The sequence below is a fragment of the Lissotriton vulgaris genome, chromosome 6 (assembly GCF_964263255.1).
Source record: "Lissotriton vulgaris chromosome 6, aLisVul1.2, whole genome shotgun sequence".
NCBI classification, from domain to species: Eukaryota; Metazoa; Chordata; class Amphibia; order Caudata; family Salamandridae; genus Lissotriton; species Lissotriton vulgaris.
Genome location: NC_141694.1, coordinates 287,992,908 through 288,019,368, shown reverse-complemented (window position 1 = coordinate 288,019,368; position 26,461 = coordinate 287,992,908). Strand labels below are relative to the sequence as shown.

General features: G+C 45.1%; 1 protein-coding gene across 1 annotated transcript in view; it reads right to left on the bottom strand.

Annotated features, from left to right (window-relative positions):
- LOC147707147 (NBAS subunit of NRZ tethering complex-like) overlaps positions 1-26,461 on the bottom strand; it is a 782,701-nt gene that overhangs the window by 267,758 nt on the left and 488,482 nt on the right. The window lies entirely within an intron of this gene.

The following is a 26,461-nucleotide window of genomic DNA, read 5'->3' as shown; positions in this document are numbered from 1 at the left end:
GCCAGAGACCACTCAAGAGTGCTTTTACTCGGCCAGCCAACTGTGGCTGTGCCGTTATGCAAGATGAATGACCGGAGGCATCTGTAAAGCACACATGCTAAATAAATAATGTCTCAGTGGACATATGATGCCACCAGTATGTGTTAATCATGTTCATTAATTCATCAACTTAGCCATATCAACGTAAAAGAGTTTATTTTGCTATCATTCTATAAAACAATAGAAAAAGTAAAACATGTATGATGCAAAAAAAAAAATGCACTGTTAAATGTGCCAAAATACCATGTCTTAACCTATGAGGAGGCGGAGGTGCATGTTCCCACCCTGAAACCTGGCAAGGGATTTCATGCTGTACAACATGTAACGCCTGCATTTATGAGTTAAGGGGGCGCCTGGGAGGCCCATGAAGAATGAACCAACTTTCATGACTACACCAACATTACGGACCTTGTGCATAGTCCCATCTAATGGCAGGCGAGTCAGCAGCTCAGTAAAATGTGCAGCTTACAAGGCATGGCTTCTCTGATGTGAGGTGAGCACAAAGACAACCCGAAGTGCCATGCTTCAAACCACTCACATGCTCTGCAATGCGAACACTTGCCTTTTGGGCCTGCTTTCACAAAATCAGCAGAAGAGAGCCGAGTTATTATGTGGCTGTTTGCAGTGAGACAGAGAACTACCTCCATTTTATCTCTATTGTGCTTACTTTTCGGCCTGTGTAGGTGTTCAAATTTCCACTGGCTTCAATCTACTTGAAGGGCCACTTAATTCTTTTAAGGTTTGCGAAATCAGGAGACTGGATGGATGACAATGAGAAGACAAAGGTTGTTAGCCTCTCTCGGTCGGGAATGAGAACAAAGAATAAATATACAGCCTAGCATGTGCGTTCACAACTCTGGTAGTAACGTGTGTTATCTTAAATATACTTGCAGTGTACATAGGATAGGTCAATAGAAATCACAAAGCACAACACCAAACACTATATTAAACACAAAAACAACGAAATAGACATTATAATAAACTGGTATTCTCATACTGTGAATGGTAATCCTGTGTGTGTACCAGACAACCACCGTGTCTAAGCACCACACAGCAATAACATCAGGCCCCCTGGCTACTCACACTACATAAATCTTGCAGCCAGTTCTCAAGTATGCGAGTCTGTACGTATTGCAACGCTGGAGCGTAACTAGAACGGATAAGGCACAGAAGCAGCATGGGCATGGAATTACAGACTTCACAAAGAGTCAAACTTCGAAGTTTTACCGAGACTTTAATTTAAAATAGCATTCTAGCTAAAACGGGATACTCGGAATCTCTTTGGTTATTTAAAAGTAGGATTGCAAACCTAAATGTTTGCAAACAAAGAAAGCAGCAGAAACAAACATTAGTCCTGACAGTGTCACGGGTAGCTGCAAGGCAAGAGGCTTGTGTTTTGAAGTGTGTGCACATACATAGAGGTACAGTGGAGGAACGCCAGTGTTGGGGGCGTCACAAGACACACAAGGGAAAAACATGGTAGGACATGAAGGGCACAAGGGAACACAAAAGTACATGGAACCAAAGACAACCAGGTGCTGGACCATTGCACAATGTAGGCTGAAGAGTGTTAGACATGTATGTACTTATTTAACAGTTTTGTTAAGTGCACCTGCACCACCGAGAGTATCAGGGCACTGGCACAGACCTTACTGAAAATATAAAAATAATAGAAGTTATTCCAGAAATAGGGGTGTTTGCCAGGTTAGGTCACCCCCATCTCACCGGCACTTGTAGCAGTCAGAGTCTCGGGTAGCCCACCTCAGTCTTCTGGTGAGTAGTTTGAGAAGGCCACACAGATGCTGGCATAAATCCTAAATTTAATCTAAGCCATCATGTGTTCCTTCAAACACACTAAGGGTCAAGCCAGTGATGACTGCATATAATGTTTGTGAACAGTATTTGTTAGTACTGGCATGCCTTGACTATGGGAACGGTCTCTATTCAGGCATTCAAAATACCTGATTGAAAGGCTGCAAACGCCAAGACACTCCTTGGAGTAGCAGTTGCTCCTTATAAATATCCCTACATAGACACAGACGTTCTGGTTGGCTGAGGCGAGGCCCTAGCCAGGCAGAACCTACCACTTCCGTCAGGGATGCGTGATTACACTCACTGTATAACCTGTGCTCACCCTCAAGTAGCTTGGCACAGAGCAGTCAGGCTTATCATAGGCACAGTTTAAAGCATAAGCAAAGCATTCTCACACAATACACTGAGCGTGATAAAAAAAAAACTTCATGCGTAGTGTATGTAAATAAAGCTTGCATCCAACACACAAATTAATTAATACAACATGAACATCATGTATTCCTGGGTATAAAGAACATTTGGAAATATCACTATCAGTACTAGGCCCAACTGTGAAAAAATGACAGCAGTAATATGCACACTTGGGAAAGATCCTACTTTACTCCCCATCACCCTTATGCGGTGTGAAATATTGTCCCAACGAGGTACACGCTGACAATTATTATTTTAATACCACACAGTTGTAGGGTGCACCCCAGGTCAACACAATATCAGAAATGTGTACACACAGATAAATACAACACTTTTAAACAGCACCATAAGCGTAAGGCCATAGAGGTAAAACCCAATGTTAAACATAGTATTCTATTGGCAGGGAATCAACGTGTAAAGCCTACACCACTATGAGGTGCAATTAATAACAGGCACACACTAACTCAGCACTGATATGCAGTGCCACAGATATCAGGTAGGTCTGTATGGAGCGTACTTGTACAAGCACGCACACAGCACCGTAATGCGATGCAACTGATATCTGGCAGGTCAGTTGATAATGCACATGTGGATCCCGTGGCCCAAGCCCTCCTCCACCATTCAGCTAACCCCCACTACCCAACTCCCACGGGTTGGAGATAAAGAAAACATTACCCCTGATACTAGGCCGATCAAGTGCGGAGTTACACAGTCAGGGTCCCAGGGAAAAAGGTATATGTAGGTAGCAGAGCTAAATAGACAGCAGCCGACAAATGGGGTTTTGCCACTACTCAGAAAGTTCACCCATGGCATGAGGAGCAGAAGTGGGCGATAGTCGTTCAACCAAAGGATTTCACACTGTGTCTCCTGGCACCAGCTCAGTTCTATGGTAGGGAGTAAGAGGGTCATGTAGTCTCTTGACCCGCTTCCGAACCTTCTCTGAAGAGTTCCTTACCCCAGTCAAATACTCTCAACACTCAGGCCTGATCTGGGCAATATACAAGGCCGTTGGTCTTTGGGCGAGAGGGCAGTTGGTCTGTCACACTGAGGGCACAAAATGAAAAATCGATGAATGGGGGGATGAAGAAGGGAAGCCTCTTGGAGGAAGAGGGCATCCTCTAAGACAAACATTGATCAAAGTAGTAATGTACAAGTTACTTACCTTCGGTAACGATGTATCTGGTAGAGACATTGTCTAGCCGCAGATTCCTTAACTTAGAATATCCCCAGGCGTCAGACTGGTTCTGGAAATTTTTAGCGGCAGCACCTCTGCGCGCGAGGAACGGCACCACACGACCCCGCCCTGACGTCGTCCACGTTCGTGACGTCAGCGAGGTCATATAAGTCCCTCCCGGCACGCAGACGTCAGTTTTCTTCAGAGAAACTTTTCAGCTGCACCACGCGGAGCCACCAACAAAAACTGTGAAAGTATGGGAACAGTGTGCGAGGGATGAAAATCCATGAACGAAGGAGGATGGTGGAAGACACCATCGTAAAAGACAGAATTAGACATTGCAGGCAAACGGTCATTGAGAACTTAAAATGGCTTACACAATAAGCATAAGAGGGCCCGATCGGGCAATATGAAGCCAAAGTGAGAAACAACCCACAATAGAGCTGTCCCGCAGGCATAGCTTTAACAATAGTATGTGAAAATGTGCAAAAAAGGCATATCCGAAGGATGTGGCCAAAAGAAAATGCAAAGTTAAAGAATGGTGGGAAGAGTCTTAGAATTCGGACCAACACTCTAGAAAAGACACATACAGCGTTGAACACCAAAAAAGGGAGCATATGTCAAATTGGGAAATTACCCCAGTAAGCAGAAGCAAAGAGGAACCTATGGGCAACGTGCAATACCTTTGAAAAGCTCCCCCACACATGGAGATATTGGTCCAGACCTTGCAGCCTTGACGAGGTGGAGACGTAGGAAGAGGAATACCAAGGCAACCGGCATGTACACAAAATATAGATCATATAAATATGTAGAGACAGAGCCAGCCAGGAGCTAGAACATGTCCATACCGGATCATACCTAGCACAGTAAGGGCAGGTAGGAGCCGTTTTATTCTGTTTTTTTTAAGAGGAGACCATGAAACCTCTCAAGGAGGTGGATGACCATAAGCATATGGCCCCAGAAAAAAACATAGAACACCGTACAACAGACCACCAGGCAACGCATGGAGTCCACAGGCTCTCCAGGCCCAGGTAAGATAAGCAAAGCTATATAATAGCATACAAATACTCCACATGGAGTATGCATACACCAAACAACGGCGGAATACCTCTTAGGGCAATAAGCCAAGCTGAAAGAGCGCAGTAACAAACTGAACACGTGAACATGAGTTCCGAGCCGTAGGACATTACCGAGCTGAGCCACCGGCTCAATACCACAGTCAGAGGAACAGATACAGCAAACTGTGGAACACGGCCACGGCAGACCAACAGGCAGCGCAAAGCAAAACGCATCCAAGGGATGCTAATGAAAGGGTCATCACCCTTGACCACAGAAAAAGAAGACGCAAGGCTCACTGCTCATGTTAAACACAGCGCGCATCTAAAGGATGCAAAATGAAAAAGTACCACCACAGAAGAAAGGCCTAGGAAGACCTAAGTGGGAGGACAAAAGCCCGCAAGGAGCTGGTGAACCGCTGACTAAGCATGAGCATAAAACAGCAAAACCCCATCAAATGGTAAGTCAACCAGTCGCTCCCGGATATTTTCAGGGAAGACGCTATCTCACAACTAAGCGTGATGCCTTAAGGCAACAGAGCCCACCATAGCTCACCCAAAGAATACTCAGTATCTAAGGCTGAGCAGATTATGAATTCGGCACGGTCACAGCCATCCCGGAGAAGGTGAAGGAGATAAACGTGAGCACCTTCAGAGGTTGCAGAAAGACTCTGCAGAGTCCCACAGGGCAGAGGTAGCCCGAGCGAAAACACACACTGTATTTAAGGACCGTAGGGCCGCACTAGTGGATGCAAAGATGTTCCTACCCCATGACTCAAGCCATCTGGACTCCAGAGAGGGAGGAAGCATTAGAGGGGGCAGGAAAGGAAAGGCAGTCTGCAACACAAACCCGTGCGCATCAGGGTGCACAAAAAGACAAACAAGATCATGTGGAGCTTGACGGTGGCGGTGCAAAACTGAATGAGCCACCGGGTCACCTGAAGCAGGCCGGACCCAGGTACCCAAAAGGGTATCATAAAGGGAAGCCTCAAAGGACAGAAGCGGCTCCACATTCCCGGACCCACGGTGAAGGACCTCAAGCTTGGGGTCCACAGACAAGGGGGCAGAAGGGGGTTGCATGTTTAAAATGTGGGTGGCCAATGAGACCACTCTCAAAAAAGCCGCACCAGCCTCGGTAGCCCTCCGTGGAGGGGACAACAACTCATCAGTGGGGGAGGGTTGTAAGCTGACCCTCCCAAGACACTGAGGGTGCGACCAATGCCCCACGCAAGGGAGCCTCATTGAAGAATGAGGATCCTGATGGGGCTCCTGGGGAGGCGAAGAGCCTGCCAGACCGGGAGCTCCTGAGGAGGCTCCACAAATTCTAAGGGGGGCACTGGTAACAATACCTCCGGCGACGTCGGGCAGCACCAAACTCTCTCCAGAGGCCTCTAGAGTAAAGTCTACAATTTGGCATCGACACAGCGCCAAAACGACACGCGTCAGCGCCAACCCTGGCTCGTCAGTCGCCACCGAGGCTGCATCCGGCATTGTGTCGCTGCTGTCCGGCGCCAAAACTATGACAAGCTCTCCTTCCGAAGAAGAAGGCGCCGGAGCCGGCGAGGCAAGCTTTCGCCGCAGCCTCGGTGCCGACTCCGCCTCATCAATGACAAGCTCCGACTCCGGAGAAAGAAACAGAGGCGGAGCTGAGGAGGTGAGCCTCCAGCGCCGGTACGCCACCGACCCCGGCTCCAGACAGGCGACCGCCTGCCCGGAACCTCGGGTGTGCTCAAGGCAGGGCTATGAGCACCGGCAACCACCTGCGGTGCCAAAGGAAGCCCAGCAGGGCTATGCGGCGCGACAGAGGCGTTGTGGGTCGTAGAGGCAGACCCAGGTCGCCGTGCCCTAGTGACTCCATGCGGACAATAGGGGGGGACCCAACTGGGCAGCGCCCTAACAACACCACATCTCTGATGTCCCTGGGGGCAAAGGCTCAATTAGCGCTGGGGGTGAACCCGCCTGCAAGTCCGTTCGGGATCCCCCATGAAGTAGAGGCCCGAGGACGCCCCAGGAACGGGAGAGGACTCAAGGAGGCCTGCAAAGCTGCGGCATATGCCTCCATCTGGACCCGAGTCGCCCCTGCACCCGAGAAAGGGTGGACAGAGGGGGGGCGACTGTCAAGAGCACATGTCTGGAACGTTCCAGGAACCGGTGCCCCTGACAACAGAAGAAGGGGAGGTTGAAGACCTCGGCGACAAGCGCCTCGACTTACTAAGTGGCGAATGACAGCCCCTGACCCCAGAGGGCCAACGACAGCGGAACCGGACAGTAGAGGGACCTGCCTTTGATGAAGAGGCCGGGGGGGCAAGACGACTCCGACCGGGACAGTAGCTGCCAAAAGAAGCTTCATATGGCGATCCTGCCGAGACTTCGGCTTCAGGTGTTGGCAGGCTTCGCAGTCCGTGGAGTCATGGTGTTCGCCCAGACACAACATACAAATAAGATGCGGGTCCGTCGCGGACATCTGCTGCGAACAGGAATTACAAGTTTTAAAGCCCGAAGGCATCGCACACTGTTCCTGACACGAAGCGTTGTCAAGGAGGCCTGAAAACAGGCCAGAGGAACTGCTCACTCCAGGTCCGCGTTGCACGCGGAAAAGAAGGAAACTGACATCAGCGTGCCGGGAGGGACTTTTATGACCTTGCTGATGTCACGCACGTGGACGACGTCAGGGCGGGATCGTGTGGCGCCGTCCCATAGCACGCAGAGGTGCTGCTGCAAAAAAATTGCGGATCCAGTCTGATGCCTGGGGATATTCTAAGTTAAGGAATCTGCGGCTAGATGTCTCTATCAGATCAGGCAATCCAGGGACCATGAAACACAAACCTGCTCCTCCGCAACTCTCAGGAAATGAGGCACAACAACTGGTGCGTATTGATACAAGTCGCACCAGACCGTTCTGATCACACACAATGAAGTCGCAATCTCAGTACCTCCCCGGAAATAAGGCACAACATCTGGTGCACGTTGATCTGAGTCAGACCAGAAAATTCCGGTCACACACAATAAAGAGTTGCAAATTCGGTACCTCCCTGTAAATGAGGCACAACGTCTGATGCGCGTCAATAAGTGTCGCACCAGACAATTCCGATCACACACAATGAAGCGCGGCAAACCTGTGAATCGGACATGGCATGCAGTGAGCATGCAGTCGGCGTGTCATACGAAAGAGATGCAGCACGATCGACAAAGCGGGTTCTGGTGAATCCGCTCACCACAAACAAGACGAGTGTTGAGGCCCCATGATGCAGGAGCCACACTCCTTAAAGGCAGGCAGTAGTTTTGGAGCTCAACACAAGGCAATCTGCTCTTGAGGCACAAAACTTAGTTCCATGCTCAGAGCGTGCTACCAGTTGGGATCCAGCAGACGATGTGGATACTTAAGAGGGCATCGCTCTCCATGTGTTACAAATAGACTGTGTGGGTCCCTCACGGGATGCCTATGATGTCCCCGAGACCTCCACCAAAGAAAACCTAGGGCTTACCCCATTGAATTGTCTACCGCTGTACTCTATGCCACTCTACTTAACACCCCTCTACTCTGCAACGTGGAACACATTACTCCACTGAACTCTATGCCACTCTACTCTGTATTGCTGCATTGTATGCCATTGCGCACTACGTCTATCCATTCCACTCCACGCCACTGAATCTGCAGCACTCAACTCTGCGCCACTATATTCTAGTCTGCGCCACTCTTTCACTCTACTCTGCACCACTCTACTCTGCATCCCCTTCCGCCACTCTATTCTGCACTACTGCACTCTAAGCCACTGTACTCTAATACGCTACTATGCAACACTTTAATCTACGACACTGCATTGTATGCCACTTAATTCTACGCTGCTGCATTCTACACTACTGAATTTTACGTCACTATACTCTGCAACACTATGCCAATGCACTCTACACCTGTCCACTCGACTTTACTATACACAGCTCCACTCTATGCCTCTCCAATACACAACTCTGTATGTCATTCCACTCTACACTATTCCCCTCTACGACACCCCACACCACTCTTCTCTACATCACTAACTTTTAACCTTGTTGAACATCAGCTACGCTTGTGCGCAACCTGGCTAAAACACATTGGCAAGCTAAAAGCTCTTGCATAGATGATTCCTATTGGCTTTGCCAATGCTTGTTTTCTATTTGTCTAATCACGCCATTAAAGTAAATGCTTTATCTTTGCCTCCCTGATATGCTTCTCTGACCCAACCATGTGCTCTATTTTGCTCTCTCTTACCTGTGTACTTCAGCCCACCCGCCAACGCTCACTGTTCTGTCTCGCTGTGTGCTTCTGTGCCACCTATGTTGCGTGAATTTGTCCACGTGCTTCTTTGCCCATCTCACCTCCATGATGTTCTGTTATGGCTGTCTTTTTGCTAGCTCTTTGGAGAAGGAGAATGATGGAGAGTGACTCCAGCCTATCACCCCCATAGCATAGGGATTAGGCCGATAGACAGGGACCCTGTCTTACATATATAAGGGCATTTTCGTATTATTTTCCTTAGAGTAAGGCTTATGAATTTAAGTTAGGGGATAGATATATAAATATTAGTCATGATTCGCTCATTTGCTAACATGCTGAGCTGTCTTTCATGGAGCTATGCACATTATGGGCTCCATAGGCCTTAAACGAGACAGACTCCATTTTGCTTTTTGCCCGGTAGCTCGAGAAGGCCTTCTAGGTCAAGTGTAATGTTTAGTTTCAAGCTGTTGTTCGCTTGGAGAGAACCGGTTCAGGCTGACCCTTATCGAAGGAATGTATTTTTCTCCACTCCGAAGACACAACTTCAGGCCGGCCGGCTGGGAAAGTGTCCTTGGTACGGGGAGGTACAAGAATTTGGTGGGCGGCAGGTTACTGGCCGTGAATTTCCATGAAGGAACGGGCTTTGATATTAGCGAAGGTGTTAGTCAGTTTGTCAGTTAGTCCGTAGGCGGCATCTAGCCGTTAGCATCTCCGCTATTATTCATCTTATGGCGGACAGTCGCCATCTTTGAAGTCCGAGAAAGATTTAAGACCGAAACTCTCTGAGAAAGACTGAACGAGAAATAGCGCAGAGCGCACTGATACAGAGAGAGAGAGAGAGACGGTAGCTAATAATCAGCAAGGTTCCGGTGCCCTGGAAGCAAGCAGACGAGGTTGAGCCTAGCGGTGCAGACGTGTACTTGTGACGGCTGGGGTGTGACTGCAAGGAGAGCCAGGACACAGAGACGAGAAGGGAACCTAGATGACTGCCGAGTCCAGATTTCATATTAACCAGGTGATGTCCGTCCATTGCTCATAGATTGTGCACTCTAATCTTTACCTTTTTCTTTGCAAAAGTTATGCCGCATAGTAATGTGATTTGTGTTTATTGTTAATAAATACCCTAATTCATATAGAATTATCGTGTACCTGGTGCTTATGTTCAATCTTGGTAAACCGCACTTCTAGTCAGGAACTGTTTGGGTGAACGGATGAGAAATCCCGATCAGGTAAATGGTGATTGAATAAGAAGGGAGTGGGTGGACCTTCGATGTCAAGAGCAGGGAGTACACTATACAATCCGGAACCTTATTCAAAATTATTATTGTAGTTCTATTCCAAGTAGACCACTGAGATAATACCCCAAATAATGGTTCATAGGAATGTGGTCGTCGTTGATATGCGGCGTTAGTGAGAACGTTGGGTGGGAGACCAACGTGTATACCCACTGGATTGTGGCTTGAATAAGTGAGAACGCCAGGGAGGATACTGGCGTGTAGTTTCCCAGGATTGCGAACAGTTTGGAAAAGGGAGCATTGGGTTCTGCAGGCCCATGTGTAGACGCACCGGATTGTGTGTCAGATCTGCCCTAGGGTAGAACGGTCTGGGTCGGGGTGGCCGCGAGACTAACTGATGTGAATAAGATATTGTAGAAAATCCGTACATGTATATTGTCATTCCCCATCCTTAGGTGCGACCTGTATATATATCTGTATATCTACTCATTGTGAATATGATCTGAGGAGGGAAGGTGAGTACGTTTTGGCTGGGTCACAGGGGCCCCTGGGGGCTGATCCCATCTAAACAGAAAATCCAGCCATTACATCTGGCGTCACAAACTGTTTACGAAGCCTGTGTGCATTGTATTGTTTTAATCTTGTTGATTTGCGCTCGGCTTCTACGTATAAAATTTTGTTTATAATTGTGTATATAATTTTTTGCGTGTCATTATGTTTGCGAAAAAATCATCGTCGGTTTTTAAATTACCGATTCAGATTCCCGGCTGGGAGTCTACGCCTTACGAGGCTTTGGCCCGTGAGTGGGCTGATTCTACTGGTTTGAGTGAAAATTAGTCTTCATGCTTGGAGCAGGCGGAGCCTGCTGATGTGGTTTCGTGCCTACAGAAAGCGCCAGTAGTGAAGGGTGATGAGCTTCCTATTTTAGGACGCAGAGGGTGGATTGTTCTTAATGCATACAGAATATTGCATGAGAGGTTTGTTCAACTACAGAAACAGTTTAAAGATTCGGAAGGACAGTGTGTTGAGTTGCAAAATGCGCACACTTTGTTGCGTTGTCAAAATAAATTGCTTGCCGATAAACTTGAAACATATCAGACCATTGCCGAAAGAGCTGCGGTCCGTATTGCACGATACAAATATAAACATCGTCGTGGACGTGTGTCTTCCCGCAAAGTGCGTATGGTTGTAGCAAAAGCTGGAATGGATTGGAACCCCGATGAGTGGGACGGTAATATCTGGGATTCTCATACTTCTGACTCCTCGGCAGAGGAGGGTGACAAGCGCGAGTCTTCTCGCTCCGGACGTGATTGTAAATCTGCTTCATGTATTGATTCAACTCCCGATTGTGACCGTGCTCGTTCTTCCCGTGCAGATGACGTAGCTTGTCCTGATTGTGCTGTTAAATCTAAGATGCGGGCTTCCTCGGAAGCTCTTCCCGCAGTTTCCGCTCACCCGATTTTTCGACGAAAATTACAACAGGCCCCTGGTAATCCGGGTGGTATACCTCTTGATTGTATGGAAGATTTTACTCAGCAGGAGGTTAGTGACATTCTGCAACGATTTCGAGAACGGCCTGGTGAGGCCTTGCTTACCTGGATGGTGCGTCTCTATGAGCTTGGCGCTGCCGGTATTATGCTCGATGCTATTGATTGCTTACGATTTTGCTCTTTGAGTTCTGATTCTACGATTCAGGATCATTTTCGGAATTACAATGGTGCTGTTCAAATTTCTTTGCTCCAGCTTGCGTCTGACGGCTGTAATCATAAATATCCAACTGAATCTGATTGGCCTACTGATGAAAAACCTTGGTACACTCTGCGCGATGCGTCGCAACGTTTGAAAGAGGAAGTCATGAAAACGTGTATCTTCCTTAGTACTGCTGACAAGTTATTGGATGGTCTTTTAACATCTTCTGTGCGTAATCGCATTATCCGTTCTTCTCCTATTGCTTATAAGCAGGTCATGATGACGTTATTGATTAACCAAACTGGCAACCCTTTGTCTGTTGTGCTTGAGTCTGTTCGTCAGCTTGGTGAGCTGGGTGAATGGTTTAAACCTGAAAGACAATCTCGACCTGAGGGTCGTACTGGTGGGGACTATAAGTTCTCTAGACGTGACATGTTTCTTGCTCTCATTGCTGATGGTGTCAAAAGAGAAGACATTGATGGCGAGCCTAATAATCGCTTATGGGACATGTTTCGTAAGCGTGGTTTGGATCGAAAGGAGGGTGCCCGTCGTGTGCGAAAAAATGAGTATGATCGTGGTTCGGATGACAGTGGTGATGAGAGACGACGTGTGAATTCTGATCGCCGTGATGATCGGCGCCATGACCGTGATGGATCCCCTCGTCGTCATGATGAGAGGGGGAGAGAGGATGATCGTGAGAGGGGAAGAGATGATCGTGGTTCTAGCAGACGTCGAGATGCAAGGAGTTATTCCCCTGATGTAAGAAATAGGGAGGATCGTAACAGACTCCCTGAACGCAACTCACTACTTTTTGAACCTGACACTAATCCGTTTCGTACTGGAGACGGATATGAACAAGACATTCTAATACCAAAGAAAACTGAGAACATTTACCCTGATTTGTCTTGGTTGACAGACCGCAGGAAATATGACTAGGAAATAGGTCAAGCTCCGGTACGCAAGTGGGCCCACAGAGATTACAGACCCTATGTAGATATTGAGATTTTTTGGAAACATCGTAATATCCAAAGGGCCCGAGCGTTGGTTGATACTGGGGCGGAGGCCACTTTAATTCATGGTAAGTCGAGAAAATTTAATGGACAGTCTTTTACAATTACCGGTCTGGGTGGTAAAGAGACACCCGCAGTTCAAACTGCACTCGAAATTAAAATTGGTAGACTTCCTCGTAGAGAATACTCTGTGTTGGTTGTGCCACTTTTGGAATACATTATTGGAATTGACATTTTGAAAGGTATGACTTTGCATTTGGATGATGGGTACTATCAATTTGGTACACGACAGTACATTTCGACCAGACCCGTACGGGTTGGCCGTTTACGCATGCCACCTATTAAAATACCTTTAGCAACGAAAGTGATTTCTCAAAAGCAATATCGCATCCCAGGTGGTCATGAAGAAATTACCGCTACTATTCAGGATTTGGTTGACGCAGGAGTCATTACTCCGGTCACATCTGCTTGGAATAATCCCGTTTGGCCCGTGCGCAAAAGTGACAACTCTTGGCGCATGACTGTTGATTATCGAGAATTGAATAAACATACACCTAAATTGACTGTTGCAGTGCCTGACATTGTCACACTGATTCAGAGAATTCAAAAGCATCCAGGTACATGGTATGCTTCCATTGATATTGCTAATGCGTTCTTTTCAATACCAATTGCCCCCGAATGTCAGGAACAGTTCAGTTTTACATGGAATGGACGTCAAATGACGTTCCGGAGTCTTCCTCAAGGCTATGTACATAGTCCTACAATCTGTCACCGGCTGGTGGCGGAGCATTTGTCTGAAGTACCCACGAATCCACAAGTTCAGATTTGTCATTATATTGACGACATTCTGATTCAAGGTGAAACGCAAGACCAGGTACAGTCCCATTTAGATCAAATCATTGATTGTTTGCGAGCGAAAGGCTGGGAAATTAATCCTGATAAATTACAAACTCCATCCCAAGCTGTAAAATTTCTAGGAATTAATTGGCATGAGGGTCACAGAGAAGTGATTCCACAGGTTAAACGAAAAATTCTTGATTTTGCTGTTCCCAGGAACAGGAAAGAAGCGCAATGTTTTATTGGATTGTTTGGATTTTGGCGTCAGCATATTCCCCATTTGAGTCAAATCTTGGCTCCACTGTATCGAGTTACTCGTAAAAAGAATGCGTTTGAATGGGGTGAACCTCAACAGACTGCTTTTAATTTGGCTAAAGAAGCTATTCAGTATGCTTTGGATTTGTGGCCCGTGAGTGAAGGCGATGTGGATTTGAATGTGTCCGTGGAAGGCCTGTATGCCAATTGGAGTTTGTGGCAAAAGCAGGGCAGACAAAAAGTGCCATTAGGTTTTTGGACCAAAAAGTTACCCGAGGCTGGTGAGCGTTACTCACCTTTTGAAAAACAGTTGCTTGCTTGTTATTGGGCTCTGGTGGATACCGAGCAATTGACTCTAGGCCATGCTGTGATTTTGAGGCCCGAAATTCCCATTATGCAGTGGGTTTTGAGTTCACCAAAGTCCCATCGAATTGGACATGCTCAGGAGGCTAGTGTAATTAAATGGAAATGGTACATTCAGGACAGGGCACGTGTGGGTCCGAAAGGTGTGGCGGTTTTACATGAGCGAGTGGCGCAGGCGCCCTCCAATGAGGCTGAAAGTGAGTGTTCGGTTCCCGTAGTGCAGGAGTCTCCCGTGAAGTGGGGTAAATCATTTGATGATCTGTCCGCGGAGGATAGAAAACATGTGTGGTTTACGGATGGTTCTGCGAAGTTCATTGGTGACAAAAGACATTGGAAAGCTGTTTCATACAACCCGATTACACAGAAATTGTTGAGTACAACTGGAGATGGTAAGAGTAGCCAATATGCTGAACTCTATGCGGTTTACCAAGTTTTGAAACAGGAACTACCAGGTACATGTCATATTTTCACTGATTCCTGGTCCACTGCAAATGGACTAGCAGTGTGGCTGCCTACATGGCATTCTCATAATTGGGAATTGCATTCCAAGGAGCTGTGGGGCAAAGAGCTATGGCAAGAAATTTGGGAATTGCTCCCGCAGAGTACTGTAACAATCTTTCACGTGGATGCTCATACTCCAATTGACTCCCTTGACAAATTTTTTCATAATATTGCAGATGAACAGTCTAAAATTTCTGAGGCAGTGGTTGACATGCAAGATTCTGATTTGGCGGGATTGGCGAAGTGGGCCCATCAGAAAGCAGGACATTTTGGAGAGAAAGCCACTAGCAGGTGGGCTGCCGATAGAGGAATTCATATTCCCTTTTCTTTAATTAAAGATGTCATTCTACATTGTCCCATTTGCCAGCATTCTAGGAAAAAAGAGGTGCCTCAGATTGTTCGAGGCCACTTACATCGAGGTAAATTGCCCGCCCAAATTTGGCAGATTGATTATATTGGTCCGCTCCCTATAAGCAGGAATTGTCAATATATTTGTACAGTGGTTGATACTTATAGTGGCCTTTTGGTCGCTTTCCCTTGCAAAAACGCTACCCAAGTGAACACAATTAAAACCCTGGAGCTTATTATTCTGTATTATGGTGTCCCATTCCAGATTCAATCAGACAATGCATCCCACTTTCGTGGAAGATTGGTGCAGGAATTCTGTACGGAAAATAATATTGATTGGGTGTTTCATATTCCATATTATCCACAAGCTTCAGGATTGATTGAGAGAATGAATGGCTTGTTGAAAGAACAGTTGCGCAAGTTGACTGATGATCGTTACAGCCAGTGGAGAGATGTTCTGCTTCAGGCTTTGCTAATTTTAAATAATCGTCCTTTGTTACATGCTGAATCTCCTTTAATGCGTTTGTTTCCTCCACATGTTGATGCAAAACCTAATTCTATTGCAAACACTGTCATGTATTGGGACATTGCCCCCGGTGCTTTGGCTCCATGTAGAGCGACCCCAGGTTCTGCAGGCCTCGACCTGCATGCATTAAATGATGCACAATTTCCAGGAAAGGATCGAATCATTGTTGAAACTGGCATTGGTGTTTCTATACCTGCCGGTAGTTTTGGATTAATTGCCCCTAGATCTGGCCTGGCCCTGAAAGGTGTACAAGTACTCGGAAGAGTGATTGACAGTGATTATCAGGGAGAGATTAAGATTCTCCTGCTTAATAGCAGTGAGACGGATTTGTTCATCAAAAAGTCTGACCGTGTTGCTCAGTTACTGATTATGCCTGTCTTCAGTGGTGAGATCAAAAAAGGCTCTGCTCCAACGTTGCTAACTGTGCGAGGACAAAAAGGCTTCGGATCGTCTGATCTTCCTGGAGCTAAAATATGGGTGCAATCGCCTAAAAATCCTCCTGAACAGGCTGATATTATTGCGACCGGTCATGACAACACCGTTTTGGTGATGAAGCCAGGGAAAGATGGCTGGGAAGCTGTCCCAGCTGATAAATGTTATTTACGAGAATGATTAAGGCCTGTGTTTGTATTCTTCCAGATCATTCTTTGGATTGCTGCTGCAGGATGTGTCGGCGCTGGACTCCTTTTGGCCTGCTACGCCGGGAGAGGAGAGGATCTACCGACGCCGGTTGATGGGATAATACGAGCCCCGCGGTCTGCGTGGGCTGCTTCATCTAATTTTTGGATCACACTCGCGAAGCGGGTGACGAACTCTCCGCATTTTTGCCTTACCCCCATGAAGAGCGTTACTGACATTTTAGCGACCTGTTTGGTAGCTGTCCCTGCATCCACTGAGACACTTCACCATATTTTTAATTTTTCTAATGCCCGACCTAATGTTATTCTGGGTGACTTTGCAGCACACGAATTTTGTCCCTCATGTACTCTTATTCCAGACCTTGATGTCTTTATTAATTCCAGAATTACTACTTTTAATATTACCCCTGGAGACCTTTGTTTCATGATGACCTGCAACCCTAAAGCTATTACCGAGTGCCTGCGGCTGAAGCTCCAAGCCGCTACTACCTTTTCATTTCATCAACGCTTGTTATGTTCAAAGAGACTTCCGGATTCATGTCTTTCAGTTAAGAATAATATGACCTGTAAACGTTTAGTAGTAGCCACTAGCCATTATCGTCCAATGTTATTGCCAGCTGGATGGCTCTTTTCCTGTGGGAATTCATCTTGACCCTATATTCCCGCGAATATTTCTGGTGGCCCATGTGCCATCACTAGATTAAGTTTGCTAATGTTTTCCTCACATCCTACTTCACATTCCCGTATTGTACGTGATTCGATGTCATTGCATGAAGATTGTGACTCCTCTGTTCATCTCTATTCTAGATCAGAGTACCTTGGTTTAGCTTTTTCTATTATTGGAGTGCCTGCATTGGCCGTTTATAATGCCAAAACGATCGGCAAAATGGCTTGCTGGATGGTCAAATCGATTAATCAAACGTCTACTGTTTTATCAGATTTATTGTTAGACTCCCAAGGTGAACGTAGAGCTATTTTGCAGAATCGTGCGGCTATCGATTACTTATTGTTGAAACATGGACATGACTGTTCCGATTTTGAAGGTCTATGCTGTTTTAATTTGTCTGACCATTCTAAAGCTATCCAATCCCACATTAACAAACTACACGACTTGACTGCAGAAATTAGAGAACATATAGATCAGGGTTTCTTTGACTGGCTTTTTAACTGGCTCCCTGACATGCATTTAATACGACAAATTTTAGGGGGGGTTATTCTTACTATTTGTATCCTCATAGCTATTTGTTGCTTTATTCAGTGTATCCCTTCCCTGCTACAATTTCTTAGACTTAGTAAAGGTCGTAGATCAGTTAATTTTGTTTCATATTATTCGTCTACTGACGTTAGCTCCATTTAGTTTGTGGTTAATAGACTGGAGTCAAGGGGTGTAATGTTATGGCTGTCTTTTTGCTAGCTCTTTGGAGAAGGAGAATGATGGAGAGTGACTCCAGCCTATCACCCCCATAGCATAGGGATTAGGCCGATAGACAGGGACCCTGTCTTACATATATAAGGGCATTTTCGTATTATTTTCCTTAGAGTAAGGCTTATGAATTTAAGTTAGGGGATAGATATATAAATATTAGTCATGATTCGCTCATTTGCTAACATGCTGAGCTGTCTTTCATGGAGCTATGCACATTATGGGCTCCGTAGGCCTTAAACGAGACAGACTCCATTTTGCTTTTTGCCCGGTAGCTCGAGAAGGCCTTCTAGGTCAAGTGTAATGTTTAGTTTCAAGCTGTTGTTCGCTTGGAGAGAACCGGTTCAGGCTGACCCTTATCGAAGGAATGTATTTTTCTCCACTCCGAAGACACAACTTCAGGCCGGCCGGCTGGGAAAGTGTCCTTGGTACGGGGAGGTACAAGAATTTGGTGGGCGGCAGGTTACTGGCCGTGAATTTCCATGAAGGAACGGGCTTTGATATTAGCGAAGGTGTTAGTCAGTTTGTCAGTTAGTCCGTAGGCGGCATCTAGCCGTTAGCATCTCCGCTATTATTCATCTTATGGCGGACAGTCGCCATCTTTGAAGTCCGAGAAAGATTTAAGACCGAAACTCTCTGAGAAAGACTGAACGAGAAATAGCGCGGAGCGCACTGATACAGAGAGAGAGAGAGAGACGGTAGCTAATAATCAGCAAGGTTCCGGTGCCCTGGAAGCAAGCAGACGAGGTTGAGCCTAGCGGTGCAGACGTGTACTTGTGACGGCTGGGGTGTGACTGCAAGGAGAGCCAGGACACAGAGACGAGAAGGGAACCTAGATGACTGCCGAGTCCAGATTTCATATTAACCAGGTGATGTCCGTCCATTGCTCATAGATTGTGCACTCTAATCTTTACCTTTTTCTTTGCAAAAGTTATGCCGCATAGTAATGTGATTTGTGTTTATTGTTAATAAATACCCTAATTCATATAGAATTATCGTGTACCTGGTGCTTATGTTCAATCTTGGTAAACCGCACTTCTAGTCAGGAACTGTTTGGGTGAACGGATGAGAAATCCCGATCAGGTAAATGGTGATTGAATAAGAAGGGAGTGGGTGGACCTTCGATGTCAAGAGCAGGGAGTACACTATACAATCCGGAACCTTATTCAAAGTTATTATTGTAGTTCTATTCCAAGTAGACCACTGAGATAATACCCCAAATAATGGTTCATAGGAATGTGGTCGTCGTTGATATGCGGCGTTAACGAGAACGTTGGGTGGGAGACCAACGTGTATACCCACTGGATTGTGGCTTGAATAAGTGAGAACGCCAGGGAGGATACTGGCGTGTAGTTTCGCAGGATTGCGAACAGTTTGGAAAAGGGAGCATTGGGTTCTGCAGGCCCATGTGTAGACGCACCGGATTGTGTGTCAGATCTGCCCTAGGGTAGAACGGTCTGGGTCGGGGTGGCCGCGAGACTAACTGATGTGAATAAGATATTGTAGAAAATCCGTACATGTATATTGTCATTCCCCATCCTTAGGTGCGACCTGTATATATATATGTATATCTACTCATTGTGAATATGATCTGAGGAGGGAAGGTGAGTACGTTTTGGCTGGGTCACAGGGGCCCCTGGGGGCTGATCCCATCTAAACAGAAAATCCAGCCATTACATGTTCTCAGCTCACTTGTGTGATTCCTCCCCCACACTGCTGTCTGTGGCCCAGGTATTTGTCTGGTTCCTCGACCTTATTAACATAATAAAATAAAAGGCGAGATAACACGCCCTTGGGCTACTTCGGTTTGTAGGAGCACACACGTGTTTAACCGGTAAACCAGCATCGCGTCATTGTACTTTTTAAAATTCTTTTTTATCTTTCCTTTATGTTGCACAGCATCTGCTTTGAAGACAAGACAATGCAGAGCCAATAGGTCTATAAGACAAGACCTATTGGTTTGGCCAATTATTGTTTTAAAAACTTTTTGGGGAAGGAGTTTAAAGCACTGCTTAATCCCTCTAATCTTTAGGAGATATATATGTGCATTCAATCAGCAAGCAGAAGCAAAAAAAAACTATTTTTAATGCAATAGGTCTTGCACTTGCGAGAGTTAAGCTATTGGCATTGTGTAAATGACAATGCCTTATATATATGTGTTTTTTATCCCAACACACATAAAAAGGCATTGTTATTTATAATGCCAATAGCTCAAACTCTTGCAAATGCGAGACCACTTAAATGGTGGCCACGCCCCTTTCTTTAGATGCTGCCCCCTGTATTCAGGTTACAGTAAGCAGCGTTTAAAGAAAGGGGTGCATCCAACATTAAAGTAAAAGAACGGTATAGGACATAAAAAAGCGTCACCGTTGTGATGGAGCAACACGTCCGCAGAGATCTAAATCAGCCCCTAAGTGTACGATAGCATCAGCTGTCCCCTGGATAAGTTGCTAAGCAACACTGGACTCATCTTTCTCCCAAAACAATAAATAACTATATACACTAGAAATACAATAACTTATAAATGCAAGAAATATATACAAAAATAATGATCACAGATAAAACTAGCATATCTATGTTGCACATCACTTTAAATTGTTGTTTACATTAAACAACACTCTAAAATGTAAAGATGCACATATATACTCGTAACGTTTTGGCCTTACTCTCTTTTCCAAACCTCCCTGCTTTCCTTACATTTCGACTGTCCTCGCCTTCAGAAGCCTCAGGTACAAGTACTTTAGAAATTCTATGATCTTTCACTAAGCCAGGAATATTACTTTAGTCTCCAATCTCTTCATGCACCCACTCCCAAATCTTACTCTCCTGCTATGTTTTCTTGCAATCCCTTATTGTGTTGACTTCCCCCCACTTCATTGCTGCATTTAGACACTCCTCACGTATGCCACACCCTACCATCACTTAATAGACTAGAAGTTCAAACACCCTTTCCGCTTTCAAAGGTTCAGAAAATGAATTCTCCTCAATTTTTTTTATCATTCCGATTTCCTTAACACGTACCCAGTGTTCTACACCTAACACACATTCCTTTTCTTAAGAACACATGGCTTAAAAGTTTAGCTACAGCTTCTGCACTTGCTCTTTTTATCACTTCCACTTCTGGTTATTTGGAAGAATAATCTATTAATAAAATCATATATTTAGAATCACCATTCTCCTTTTTTTTATTTCAGTAATTTTTTATTGAAAATAAAAAGCATATTTACATGGTACAGGGTGTGAAAGATTATGCCGACCCCTACCTTTTTACATAGCACACGTTAGTGGTCTCCATGTCACTTGAAACTTACCAAAATTAACATATTCTACATCATTTCTCACCAAAACATCTACAGCTTTTCCAATCTTATGTCACCAATTTTAAATTCTTTACTTTTCTTCCGGTCAAACCCACTCCAAGATAATCTACATTCTATGAAGACTGCATTTACCAGAGAGATCAGCGGTGTGCTCCCACACCCTGTTGTCTATTTAAAGTACTCCCGTGAGTCACTGAGCTGACGAGCTCGTGGATGAAGCACCTGCGCGCCAGTGAGAGGTACCGGACCTGATATAATATTTGGCAGCCTTCTCAGCAAACCCCAAAATACAAGACTGTATTCTCTTCTGATGACGGTTAATAAAACAGAAACGTGTGTCTAGAGATCAGTACTATATGCGCCAACCTTGGTGAAACACCCGAAAATATCAGAGCGAGCTACAAGAGACTGCATTTACCAGAATGCCAGGGGCGAACCTTGCCTGAGAGGTCAGCGGTGGGCTCCCACATCCTGTTTTCTACATTCTATGACTCCAAGATTTTTTTCCACGCTCCTTCGGGGGGGATACCACCGGTTCTCCTCTCCTCACTAGCCCCTCTTCCATAAATAATTCCTCATTCACTTCCAAAAATCTTTCACATTATCGCTTACCATGTTCTTAGTTGGCCATCCATATATCACATATTCCTTCATAAAATTCCAACCTGCATCCCTACCCACATTAACTTAACACACATTCTTCTTTATTTCTCTCTAAAGTCCTTTCCGGAGAGCAGGAAATGGACATTCAACCTAATCATTTCCCCCTGTTAACTTAGTGGGCAACGCGTGATGCTCAAAAAATCATTCCAGGAAAGTAATGCACAACATCCTCAATGACGTTCTTGCAGTATCTGGTGTAGCATTCAATAAACCACTAGTAGTGAGAAATGTAACCAAGGGTTTCAGATCACACTGCAAAGGGGCCGGAAAGCCTCAAAGAAATTGACGGAAATGCCCCAATTCCAATATAGAAGCTTGAGCTTCTTTTCCTAACACTCAGTAATTTTCTCCTATGGGAGTTAAATACTGTAACGCAAAGGCTATGACAATTTATTTCCCATTCTCTTCCACTTGGGACAGCACAGCCTCCAACCCTTTGGAGCTGGCACCAGTAGTTCCTTACATTTTTACCTGCAGGAGCAAAGCCGTGCAAAGATGGAACAGTGCAAATGTCACTTTTAATGTAATCTGCTTTGTGGCACGTAGCTGTGCTGCAAAGTATGCTTTTGTGTTATTGTGGTGTACTGTTAGTGTTTTTTTGTGACATTGTGATCGCTGTGCATTATCCTGTTTAAGTGTGCCACTGAGCTATTTTATGCTAAGTCATTGCGTTGTTTTTAAACTGCATTTGTGGGTTTTTGTCTTGTGTTTTTAGTTTGGGTTGCAGTGTTGTGGTGATATGGTATTTTATGCTAATGTATTCTTGCTATGTTGCACTATTGTTTTATTGTAATAAAATGTTTCTTTTGCGAGAAAAAAAATACAATAAAAACAAAGCCAATATTACCTTGTGTTTTTAAATTTTGAGAGCAAAGTGGAAGGCGGGGTGGTGAAGTGTTATTTGTGAGCGTTCCAAACTAAGCGGAAAGAACAGAGGCCGTGGGAGAGGTAAAAAGAGGGACCATGTATTAACGCTTCTGAGGCGTGACAGGAGGAAACACAAAGCGACCTCTGCAGAAGCTGTAGCTAGCTTGCCCCGAGGCTTTTATGGCCTCTAGCAATCCGTAGAGGATGCAGCCCGAAGCAGAGGAGGTTACTGCTAACCCAACTGGGGACACAGCGTTAAGCGACCATAAATGTGCCCTCCCTCAGATATAATACAGACGGACGGCGATATTGCATTTCTTATTTGCAATCTTGGCGTCTGACGTGCCCTGTGATCCCAGGGTTCACGCGAGGACGCCCTTCTCAAACAGGATGCAGTGTACGAGTGAAAAAATATGAGCCTAAATGTAAAATACCGTATGTGCAAATATTGTACATGCCTGAGATACTGATGTAGGGCGCAGGCAGCTTTATCGTTTCACAGAAAGCCGGAATATATTGCAAACCGCAACCCAGAATCCTACCCGTCAATCCAGGGTTTAATGTTAATAAAAATTCATGTAGAACCTGGGACGCAGAAGAATTTCCTGAAGGTTGTTTACTTTTACAATCTGCTGTATGTAATTGGATGCCTTTCGCTGACGCATAAATCAGCAGCTGAATTTCAATGTCCCAGACAGCCAAGACACTGACTGGGTCTATTTTGCAGTATTTTCAGTACGTCCCACTGGAAAAAATAAATACTATTTTATATATCTATCCCAATTAAATAGTTTCGCTCAACTTTTTTATTTGAAATGTGCCTGAAGTGATGCCAGGGTTTTATTAATGTTTTCAATATTTTTGTCAGAATGCAGTTGCTGAATATCATACTAAAACACATCCATTGCAACCATGTCTGCTGCCACTAAAGGCAAACGCTGAAATATACGGATTCATATGTATATATGCCTATATCTTTAACAAAGACACGTTTAAAAAAACACAATAACTGGATGATGTCATCAATGATGTTACTGACCATGTCATGAGTGATGCAATTTTTAGATCACAAGCAGTACGTATAGTTAGCTCAGGTAACTATAACTGCTGACTTTCACAGCCTCCAGCATCTCTTATCAGCAAGATCAGCGTCCTCACCGCATCCTCTTCACCGTGGGCCTTCATCTTTGGTGAGCTGCTTGAGGTCATCTTGCTACTCATGTGCCTTCGGCCTGTGGGTCCTTTTGAGGGATTTCTAATGGTTGGTCTCCCCCGCTTGCTCAGCGCCTGCTCTGACTCTCCTGTTGGTGAGTCCCTTGGACATTGCTGGTCCCAAAGTTGCTCCTTCGTTGTCGTCTTCCACGCCAGTTGCGGCGTAACAAGGTCACCGTCGCCTCTCAAGAACCTTCCAACATCGGTGGCCATTGGGTCTTCATACCTATTGATCACTTCCGAGTGGCATACAAACTGTTCCCTCTGCTTGCACATACTTCACTTCCAGAATATATGTATATATATATATATCTTTATATATCTCCTGGCACAAAAATGACAAAAGTGGCATGCCTCTGTATGATAGGCAATGTGAGTTGGTAAAAACACATTATAAGCCAATATGTATATGACAAAGAAAGCACATTAACAGGTGGCAAACAGTTGTTTTGGGCCATTTCAGAAAAGGGGGGGGGGCACACGATACTGTATACAGCGTGGTGGCTATCACCAAAGTCAGAGGAGTTTCCTCACTCATGTATGATCTCCCAAACCTGAACTTCATAGGGTGAGGGATATACCAGTTGGATGATGGTATAAATGTACACCCGATCTCGGGGGTGTATCATGCAAAGGTAAATGTCTGGAGAAGGGTTTGCAGCAATCCCAAAAATATATATAAGAGCAGCCCCTTATGACTAATTACTTTAGCTGACTCCACAGGATGTCATCATTAAGCCCATCAGTATTGGTCCCTACACTGAACACCCAGCGTTGTTCCTTCTCAAAAAGGCCATTTTCTGAAGCTAGCTGTTCTATTATCGTCCAATTAAGGTCATTCACTGTGTGTGTCGCGGTTAGAAAGTGGGAGTCCATTTTGTTCGAACTCTCCTTGCACCTCACATTGCTCTTGTGTTCCCCAATTCTGATCTTAGCTGGTCTTATAGTATAGTATCATGTGCCCCCCTCCCCCTTTAATGAAACGGCCCAAAACAACTGTTTGCCACCTGTTAATGTGCTTTCTTTGGCATGAACAAATTGGCTTAAAATGTGTTTTTACCAACTCACATTGCCTATTATACAGAGGCATTACAGTTTTGTCATTTTTGTGCCAGGAGATATATAAATATATATATATATATATATATATATATATATATATGTCTTCTGAAGACTACCACCTTCGTTCAATACGTGTTCCACGTATAACTCTAAAGTACTATTTTTCACACTATAAAAACACCGCGCATGCGCAAGCCACTCGCTCTTGCGCATGCGCGTACAAGCCCCGCTTACACTTGGTGGCTAAGACACTAGACCAACGCGCATGGCTGTTCATGGTTAACGTCCCGACCATGGACATTGAGCAGGCACGCATGGTAAACAATACACTGTCTCTCGACGGAGCAGTCGCGTTAGCCCTCCTTAACCGGAATCACCAGATAAAGGCCTGGGAGCATTTCCGGATGACTGCTTTTTTACCAATTAAGACTAATTGAAGGAGGTATTTAACTTTGACCCGAAGCACTCCTCACACAATCCACCGAGCCGCGGGCGGGTCTGTCAAGCGCTAGGAATTTCCTGGTTTCGTAAGTACGGCATAGCCGTGCAAAATCAAGCTGAGTACAGACTCTGAATGTGAGTGAAACCACTGAATGGCATTTTGTTTTACTCCACGTACTACAGGGTGCTATTAAGCACGTGAAACCCCCCGTTTTTCGAAGGCTCATGATGCCAATCGACTACATGGCAGCAAGTCCGCTTCATTTAAATCCCTTTTCCACCTCCATTACTTAATCCTGTCTATTAAATCGCAGACTATAACGCCTAACAATGAAAAATCCAAATAGAGCGTGTGTTTTATGTTACGTGTGTGTTTGTTTTGTACTTGTCCTTTCTTTTTACAGGGCACTACACTGGAATAGGATGACATAATAGGTCTAGAGAGTGCCGTTACCACTTTTTTCTAGGTCACAGTACCATCATGCTGGTTATTGCAACTAAAATACCACGTGTATGTTTTTTCCTGTGTTCTTTTTCCCGCTTTTTTCAGGTCCTCATTGTAGGTACTTATGAGTAAGAAAATAACAAGTAGGCACATTTAGTCTTCTTTCTTACTTCTATTAAACATACAGTTTTGTTAAATAACGCTTATTGACAGCATGACATGAGTAAGGTGGGGATCTGTGCACCCAGTCCTGAAGAAGAAGCCTTTGCTTCGAAACATGTTGACACACACGAGAGGTATTGTACATTAAATACAAAATACCTCCACTACACCCATTTTAACAATACCAGCACAGAGGCCCATTAAAATTTTATTAGACCTCACATGCCACATATTTTTCAACATACACACATTTATTCACTTTGATCCCACCACTCACTTATCATTCAATACCCTCATGCACCACACATAGATTGAATGCATGAATGAATGAATGAATGAACGAAAGTTTATTTATATTGCGCAAACTTAACCCAAAGGGCATCAAGGCACAGTCCACACATAAAGGTATATGAAAATAAAAGAAGGGGATAAATTAATGAGCCTGAGAAAAGAGCCAAGTCTTCAGAAGCTTCCGGAAAATCACCAACGAGGATTGGCTGGAGAGTTCAGGGGGGAGGTTGTTCCACAGTTTAGGGGCCAGAATAGAGAAGGCTCTTCCTCCCCATTTCGCCTTTTTAAATCTGGGCACAGCAAGCAGATTTCTTGAGGACGAACGGAGGGTTCTCTTGGGAGAATAGGGACTAACAAGAGATTTAAAATCAGTGCTCCAGCTTAATCGTTGGTCAGTAGCATGCCGAGTCCCGTAGAGGGATGCCAA